General features: G+C 44.4%; 1 long non-coding RNA gene and 2 other non-coding genes across 4 annotated transcripts; all 3 read left to right on the top strand.

Annotated features, from left to right (window-relative positions):
• Positions 1-1,549: 1,549 nt before the first annotated feature.
• On the top strand, positions 1,550-1,637 carry trnay-gua (transfer RNA tyrosine (anticodon GUA)). The gene is given in 2 exon segments: positions 1,550-1,586; positions 1,602-1,637. It is a non-coding gene; the product is annotated as a tRNA-Tyr (tRNA).
• Positions 1,638-3,210: 1,573 nt separating this feature from the next.
• Positions 3,211-9,002, top strand: LOC105417572 (uncharacterized). 2 transcript variants are annotated; one of them, XR_965171.2, is made up of 3 exons: positions 3,211-3,298; positions 5,052-5,194; positions 7,478-9,002. It is a non-coding gene; the product is annotated as an uncharacterized lncRNA (long non-coding RNA). The 2 variants fall into 2 exon arrangements; XR_003891277.1 differs by having other exon boundaries at positions 5,052-5,517.
• On the top strand, positions 5,687-5,850 carry LOC115253111 (U1 spliceosomal RNA). The gene has a single exon (XR_003891420.1). It is a non-coding gene; the product is annotated as a U1 spliceosomal RNA (small nuclear RNA).
• Positions 9,003-9,041: the final 39 nt, after the last annotated feature.

Here is a 9,041-nt window from a genome sequence, read left to right as displayed (position 1 = left end):
CTCAGGGTAAATAGGCGACTGTATAGGGAGCGTTACATGTCTTCCAGGACCTGAATGCTGCCCAAACAGGCAGCTGACAGGGAGGGAAGTCACAGAGGCCTCATGCCATCACCTTAGCCTGATAATTTGGGATTCATGTGGATTGAACCTCTGAGGAGAGAGGTGATCTGAACACCCAAAGGTTTTACTCATTTCAAAATAAAAGCACAAGTTTCAGAATGAGTTGTCAGAATGGCTGCAATTAGCCATTATTAGCACATGTAGGACCAGATATGTGTACCGTGGCAGGTTTTGCCAAGCCATGAAAATAGAGGGTGCATCTAATAAAGGGGACTGGACAGAGCCATAGAGAGCATCAGCCCAGGAGAACTGCTAACGCCATGCTGAGAACTGCTGCTGTTGTGCGTGCTGCTGCGTGCCGCTGCTGTTGTGCGTGATGCATTCAGGTGATCTGAGTGCTCGACATGCTCTTGACCTGCGTCTTCAGACAGCAATTGTTGTGTAATGAGGCTTAAAAAAGAGAAGATAAATCAGCAGGTCCATACTGAGCTCACAGCTCTGATTCTTTCTTTTTTTTTACTCAAACCAGTTTGCAAATATATTTAACCTATTGTTTTGCAATTCTTTTAGCAGGTTTACATAGTACAAATCAAAGTGTAGTAATGCCACAGCAACATTACTCTATCTAAAAATGCTATGAGCAGAACATTTTATGAGTTACAGAAAGTGTTTCTTTAAAAATCTATTTCTATTTAAATGAATCTTTCGTTGATCCCTTCATTCCACCAGGCAAAGCTGGTCAGTCAGCCATAAGATTCCTAGAGAGATGAACAATTGTGATGCATCAGTTTCCTTTGTTTTCATGCTCTGATTTCTAAACAACCAGAGTGCAGAAGCAAATCCAAGAAACACAATCGGTGCAGCCATATATTCCACACTTAGGGCTGCAGTCTTTAGGGTTGGAGCACTTTATCATCATTTCCTCTGACCACATGTCTCAGTGTTGCCAAAGCATGTTTTTACTGGCCAGGCACAACTGTTCACATCCTGAATTAAACTTATTATGTCTAACATTTGATAACGTGGCGTTCCACGGTAGCTGTCTGGCAAGGTTTCAAAATAAGATGGCTTAGAAAAGGCCATTCAGGGACAATCTGGGCGCCTCAGTGTGTTTGTGAGGGTCAGATGGAGGTTATGGTCTGAGTTATCACTCGTGTAGCTTTTGTAGCTGTGTTTTGTTTTTTTCCAATTGAATTACTGAGACTATAACACAATGTCGTCAGAAGTTATTGGTCCATATTTGTAAATCACTGACATGATGATTGATATGAGATGTCGCATTTACAGACAAAATATAGGCATGTCTTTGTGAGTTTATACGTGGGTAGGAACATGTGGGTAGGAGCATGTAGTAAATGCTGTAAATATAGGAACAGATTTTACAACGTTGTCATCTGGTTTGAGCAACACAGTCACTGATGCGAATGACCCCCAGTCATTTACAGATACGCACTGCCATCTAGTGTTTGTAAGTTTCACAGCAGCACTTCCTTCGATAGCTCAGTTGGTAGAGCGGAGGACTGTAGCGTGTTCTAGCGGAAATCCTTAGGTCGCTGGTTCAAATCCGGCTCGAAGGAGAGATTTTTCTTTTTTTTAAACAATTATTTTTCATTTTTTACTTCAATTAGGCAACCAAAACATAAAATCTTTCAATTGTTCAACTGTTTCAAGAAGCGTGAATGAAAACACTTAGTCGAGGTAGTACTCAGATTTAAGAAGGACGACTGTGAAATATTGCTCTAACGTACAAATGTTAAACGGCTATATGGTAAATTGCTCTCAGGATCATGGTCCAAAGTTCCAAACGCGGAAAGATCCAATGAACGAGTAATTCAAATTAAATGTTTGGGGAGTGTTGAATAAATGTTATATAATTACGTGTTATAAGAGACCACGATAGTTCTTTGCAAATAATACACTCAACGTCGGGGAATCGAAACACGTCGTCAATTCTTTGGCTAAACGGGCCGAAACCGTTTCCATTAATTCTCTGGTCGTGCCACCCACTACGGGCGTAGTGTATTCTTGACCACTAGATGGCGCCATTCCCTCGTTTTGGCTCAGCGATACTGGCTCTCTCTCAATCGCTTCCGGGAACGCTGAATGTGCCGCCAAAACAACTTTAAAGTGATTGATTAAATATATGAATGAAGGTCGTATTATATGTCAATATATCATCCTCCGAAGTCCTGTCGCAGCATAGCGTTTGCTCTGTTGATACGGTTGAAACGTATCTATTAATTTACCGTTTCCTCTTGTTTGTATATATACAGTATGTTAAACATACAGGAGACAAATAAAGATATGACTTATTTACATATAGACACGACCGATATATCCTGTATGATAAATATACAGTATATGGTACAGTAAAATAATACTGTAATAATAGTATAACCAAGCTGTGTACAAAACGGTAGATAACGCATGGTTTGATTTATTACAGCTAATTGAAGTAACTTGCTTAAATGAGAGATTTATTGGAGACCTCTTTCTGTATTTTCACACCTCAGTGTTACATGACAGCCTCCACAGTTCAAAGGGTTGAAGGTCAGGACTCGACCAAGTATTAGCGGAAAAAAAGACAGACAAACATCTAGAAATAAAGATTTAAACAAGTGTAGAAGCTTTGCCAAGCTTTCTCTCTCTTTCACACACACACACACACACACACACACACACACACACACACACACACACACACACACACACACACACACACACGTTAGGAAGGACCTAACTGCTGAATACCAGAGAAAAAACGCGCATTTAGAATGAATCGATAAACATGACTGTCGCGCAATCATGCAAGTCAACAGCAACATAACAGCGCCCCCTGCTGTCGTATTTATTAAGCAACATCATCCTCGAGGCCGTGCTGTTGAATATCAGCGCAGGTGTGATTAGGTCGAAAAATAAAATAATCACACCAGTGCTGATATTCAGCATAACCTTGTTAGATTTTAGCAGTTAGTAGTGATAAGTGAGAAGAGGTTTGATTGGTTTGAGGGTTTGTTTGACACAGCTCGGTAACAGGAGGGGAGAGGGGCTGTTGCCAATTAGGTAATTAACAGTTATTAGGGCACCTGTACAGCGGAGTGATATTACATTTAAGAAGTCCCAGCGCTAGAGGAAGGGGACTTGTCCAATCAAATTACGTAGTTGGAACTATTTGTTAGATCCAGGAAGCCACGTCAGAAACGTTCTTCGTGTTCGTGACATTCTTCGAGGTGATAAAGTAAGAAATAGTTTCTCTTATCATATTTTGTAATCGAGTCTTTTGGTTTGACATCTCGGTGCTATTTGATTGTGTGGCATGTCATTAAATATGATGGTCAAGACAAAGCGTTAAACAAGTTTTTACCGATTTCATTGGTTAGCTTATATGCTAAAGCGAGGCTAACAAACATGTTAACAGCGTTGCCACGAAGGCCGATTTAAACTAAGATTATATCCGTAATATCTGTCAAGAATTGGTTCAAAGTCACAGCGTTGCCACATGGGGGAATTTAAAAATAAAGGCACCCAAATGTTGCTCTTGTTTGCGAAATTAACTTTGATAAGTTTAAGTCCGCACGAGTCAAAATGTATATTTGGTCGTTTCATGAAAATACATGTTTACAGTATATTGAATTTTAGGGAGCAAACTTGGATTCCATTTTAGTAAAACAAAAAAGCAATATATGTATATATGCTATATCATAATATGATTGCGAGCTTGTAAGCGTTAAATGCATTAAATTTCATACTTGTTGACGATTTAGAACAAACTCCCAACGTGATGCATTAATGGAAATACTGGTGACATATGAAGTCTACCTAATTTTAAAAAATATTTCTCCCTCATATTTCGAAGCTGGTCGGCTCTGGTGTTTTATTCTCGCCTCTGAACATCCAAATTTATGTTTTAATTTTAGCCTCTTGATCGCGCTTGCCAGAGGGAGACAGAGTTCTATTATTTGACGAACTTTCCCTCTTTAACTTGTGTTCTGTACATATTCAACCACGTGTCACGATGCATCAGTTCTGTATTTATTAAATTGTTTAGCTGAATAACTGAGTGAAAGTCCTAGTAACTGGAATCCGTTCCTCCCTTTCCCGATTACGTGGCATCGCTTCTCGGCTTTTTGGCTCAGATCAAGTGTCTCTGTTATCAGCGGCAGGTCGAGGACATGGCCACACAGAAGAATCACCTCCGTGCCAATTTATACATGGCAAAGGGTCAAGGCAGCAGTGGCCTGGCTCTCGGGGGGGGGGGGGGGGGGTCTCCGCGGGCCGCCAACAGCATCCCAAGAGGCCACATGTTTGGGGGAGCAGTCTGAGTGAGACTTGGTAGGGACTCGCCGCTCTCTGTCCAGCGTCGTGCGCTGCCGAGAAAGTGATCGGCTGCAGGCTTCCATCCATCCAGGACCTGTATATCTCCAGGACCCGGAGGTGTGCAGGTCGGATCACGGCCGACCCTTCCCACCCTGGTCACGGACTGTTTTCCCCCTTCCCCTCAGGCAGGAGACTACGGTCCATTCGGACCAAAACCTCCCGCTACACAAACAGCTTCTTCCCCTCTGCCATCAGGCTGCTGAACACCAAGTGACTTATCACTTAAGCACCATGTACAGCAGCCAGTCAGACTCATGAACAATACATTACTCCTGCATTGACCTGCACTATTTACTATTTTTATATAGTTTTTTATCGATCGATCATCTTGTGTTGTCTTCATGTTGAATGTCGCAGCGTCACACCAAGACAAATTCCTAGCTTGTGTAATACTGTATTACGTGAACAATGGCAATAAATCTGATTCTGAGGTACGGGAGGCTGACTCTATCTCTACTTTTAAGATTATGGAGAATAAATGAAGCACTGTTTTTGTTTTTAAATCGTATGTAAACGAGGTGCAGCCTTCCAGTTCACGTTCCTTTTTTATGACACTTCATTTTACATTTTGGAAACAGACACTTGTTGATTCACTGGGTTTTTTCTGTTTTTAGCTGTGGATGCATCATCCTTGGCCCTGCAGTAACCTGGTGACCTGAGCGGGTCCAACCTGCTGATGGCTCTCGGAAGGTAGCAGGGACGGAGCCCAGCCCCACTGGAACCATGTGAGGGGGAAGAGGTCAGAAGCTGGATGGAGGTATGTTTCACCCTGCAACACCATGTTGTTACACTTGTTCACCACAGGTGGCGGTAGCGTGCGTTAGTGACCAGGCAGACGAGGAAGTGACGCATCTGGCGGGGGAGGGAAGGAAGTGTACTTCTATTGTCTCCTTTTGAGTGTTTAAACGTGGCTCAGACAGTTTATATTACAAATGTTATTACAGTGTCTTGTAGCTTTGGTGCTCTCTAACCTGCTGTTGCCCCATCAGGTGTTTTTTAGGTGCACGTTCATAGCAAATAGATGATTTCTGAAAGAGTCTGATGTGGGGGCACAGCTATGCATTATGGGAAATACAAGCCGTGAGTAAAACGTTATGCTCAAATCCAGATTTTGCTGTAAAAATATCCTGCATGTAGTACATAAACACTAATGGATCCTGTTGTGTTTGTGATTGTGATAATTTCCTGGCTTCGTGAGTGAGAATGGTGTTACTGTGAAAGACCTCCCCAAACGTGCGCTGTACAACTCATACTTACCTGGCAGGGGAGATACCATGATCACGAAGGTGGTTCACCCAGGGCGAGGCTCAGCCATTGCACTCCGGCTGTGCTGACCCCTGCGAATTCCCCAAATGTGGGAATCTCGACTGCATAATTTCTGGTAGTGGGGGACTGCGTTCGCGCTCTCCCCTGATAACTTGTTGAAAATAATCCACTTAATTAGAACACAAATGTCAACATCAGTGTTGTCAGTGAGGGCAAGGCAACCCTGAAGTAGGGGTGGGCAAGTGAAGCCTCATGAAGCACTGAGGCTTTCCTAAAAATTGTCGAAAAATATTAGAAGCTTCAAGACTTCAGTGATGGTGACATCTGGTGGACAACTGAAGCCATAGCAACCTCTAAAGAGGTGTAAGAACCTCCCCTGATAACTTGTGGGGGGAAAAAAAACATTGCAAGAGCTTCTGTTGGTTGTAACTGATTTTGCATAAACTTAATTTGGAGCAAAAGATTCTGTTCTAGTGCTGTTGGGTAAATCTTTGTATTCCTAGATTACATACTGGATTATGGTGTGTGTGTGTGTGTGTGTGTATGTGCATGATTTAGCAATTCTTCCAGCTAAAAGTAACAGATGAAACTTGGGTGCATACATGTACAAATGTAAAATAATTAGGGTGCATAGGTGTTTTCCAGTTAAGGATTTGAAGTGTTAAGATTACAGAAAATCTTTAGGCACTAAGTTAAGGGATCCTAAAGAGTGATGCTTAAAGATGGAGTCTTCATGACTCCAGTCAGTCAATATTGCCCATCCCTTGCTTTTAGAGACATGGTGTCCACTATATACAGGTGCTGGTCAAATCGATCTTTATTTATATAGGGTCTTATACAATCAAAATTGTTTCAAGGCGCTTTCCAGAATCACAGGGCCTAACCCCAGACAAGCAGCAGTGGCAAGGAAAAAGTCCCCTTTAACAGGAAGAAACCTTGAGCAGGACCAGGCTCATGTAGGGGGACCCTCCTGCTGATGGCCGGCTGGGTAGTGAGGGAGGAGAAGGGGGAGCTGTGATCAACTGGATCAAAAGCAGCCCTGAGGTCCAGCAGAACCAGCATAGAGACCAGTCCATGATCTGAAGCTATAAGAAGATCATTAGTAACTTTAAGAAGTGCTGTTTCTGTGCTATGATGAGCTCTAAAGCCTGACTGAAACATCTCAAACAGCCTGTTTCTCTGCAGGTGCTCCAGTAACTGGGTCACCACCACCTTCTCTAGAGCTTTAGAGATAAAAGGAAGGTTGGATATTGGCCTATAATTTGCTAATACGTCAGGATCCAGTGATGGTTTTTTTTTTTAAGCAACACCTTAATCACTGCCACCTTACCGGGGTGCATAACCTGTCACTAAGGAACCATTGATCTGGTCCAGGATAGATCTGCCTATCAATGGTAAAACATCCTTCAACAGGTGTGTTGGGATGGGATCTAAAAGACACGTGGTGGTCTTGGATTTCTGAATTAGCGATGACGCCTCAGAAAAATATATAGGGCTGAAGGAGTTTAAGGGCTCGTTGGAGAACCTGTATGTTCCCACAGTCAGCACATCTGGTGATGGTCCAGTTGTTGGGATGGTCTGGTCGGCTTTCTCTCTGATACCAGGACTTTATCAGTGAAGAAGCTCATGAAGTCTTCACCACTAAGGGAAGAAGGGATACGTGGATCTAAAACACTGACTCTTGGTTAATTTGGCCAGTGCTGAAAAGAAAGTTTTAATGGTAAATCATTCAAATGTAAATATTCAACTTGACTTTTTTTCCTCTTGCCTTTAGAGACATGGTGGTTAATCAACCAAACCCTGGACGGTGTCCTGAGCCCTCCGCTGTCACTACGGCATCTCCAGGACTGTCTGCAGACTTCACAGTACGGTTGGTCTCCAGAAAGGAAGTAAAAGTCCACAACCTCCTCCTGAATGTGGATAAAGCTAAAGATCATCATAACTTCAGGAAAAACCAGACAAGCTCCACGTCAGAGCTGTGAAGGTTGTAGGTGGCACAAAATTCGTATGCACTTGGGGGGGTTCTGTTGGTTTTCCCACACACGATTGACGTCATCGTTGCCCTGGAACAGATGGACCTGGTTCGCATCCATTCCCGCCGGTCCTTTCAGTGTGTCTGACCTTCTGGACACGCACAAAGGTTTCCTGGGCCCCAACTGTGATTCTCCTTGCATAATGGGACAGGTCCCTTTTGGTGACATGCCTCTCTATATGCTGGCTATCTGAAAGGGAGTCGGCCATGTCCGGGAGTCCCGCACGCACTGCCTGCAAGAGGAGCGCCACGTCGTCCTTGTTGTAGGAGAAGATGGCGGCCGATAAAGCGGATTTAAACAGGGCATGCTTGGAATGGTGATCCGTCCGAACAGCCGCGTCAAACCTGTGGATCCAGTGGAAGATGTCCAGTCGGATCAACATGCCTCTGTCGACCCACTTGTCAAAGAGCTGCTCCAAAGAGGAGACTCCGAGAGCGCGACAACAGCCGCAGTCCACATACATCAGTTCCGGAGCCGCCTCTCCTGCCCTTTGGTAGCGCTCCATGAGCCCTTCGGCCATCGTCTCACTTGTGATCTTCCCAGGTTTACTGTACTGTGTGAGCAGAGTGGTCTTTCCTCTGCAGGTGCTCCTCACAGTGGCTTTCCTGGACCCGGCGCCACACCTTGGCCATGGTGTTGCCCTCAGTGCGATCCCTCAAGAGGCGGACCACCTGCTTGTCCACCCTGTCTGAAATGGAAACTGATCACATTCTGTGAGCCAGCCTTGCGTGCGTTTCGCTAAGAACTCGAAAGATGTTGAAGCAAAGCGCGGAGACTCACCGTAATGTCAATACAGCAGGGAACATGGCCCGGTGCGCTGGACTGAGCTGGTTGAGGATGCAGGCTTCCCATGACAGGAAGCGGCCAATGCCATGCTCCTCTGAGTCTTTGGCTGCTTTTCTGCATGCGTTACAGGCCAGGACCTCGGTCAGCATGGAGTACCACCCAGATACGTGGCAGATCTGCCTGACCGTGTGAGAGTAACCGCAACGGTACAGAAAAGAGCTCATTTTCCCGCGCCGGGCACGCAGCTCCGGGACAGCGCAGGCTGTAACGCCACACACCTACTGGTCTCCAGAAAAAGGAGTCTGCCAATGGAACAGTCTTGCCTACCACTCCAGGCACTTCTGGGGGATGAAACCACACCCTGTCATCCTTCAGGACCTTCCTCCACTTCATCTTTCCATGTTTGTCCTGAAAGGATGCAGCCTTTGGTCCTGAACCTCTCAGGGATAGATTAGATCATATGATCACTCTAGATGGTATCTCATTAACATCTACTCTCTCTGTGAGGAATCTAGGAGT

The sequence above is a fragment of the Takifugu rubripes genome, chromosome 16 (genome assembly GCF_901000725.2).
Source record: "Takifugu rubripes chromosome 16, fTakRub1.2, whole genome shotgun sequence".
NCBI lineage: Eukaryota > Metazoa > Chordata > Actinopteri > Tetraodontiformes > Tetraodontidae > Takifugu > Takifugu rubripes.
This window is presented reverse-complemented; position numbering and strand designations above follow the sequence as displayed.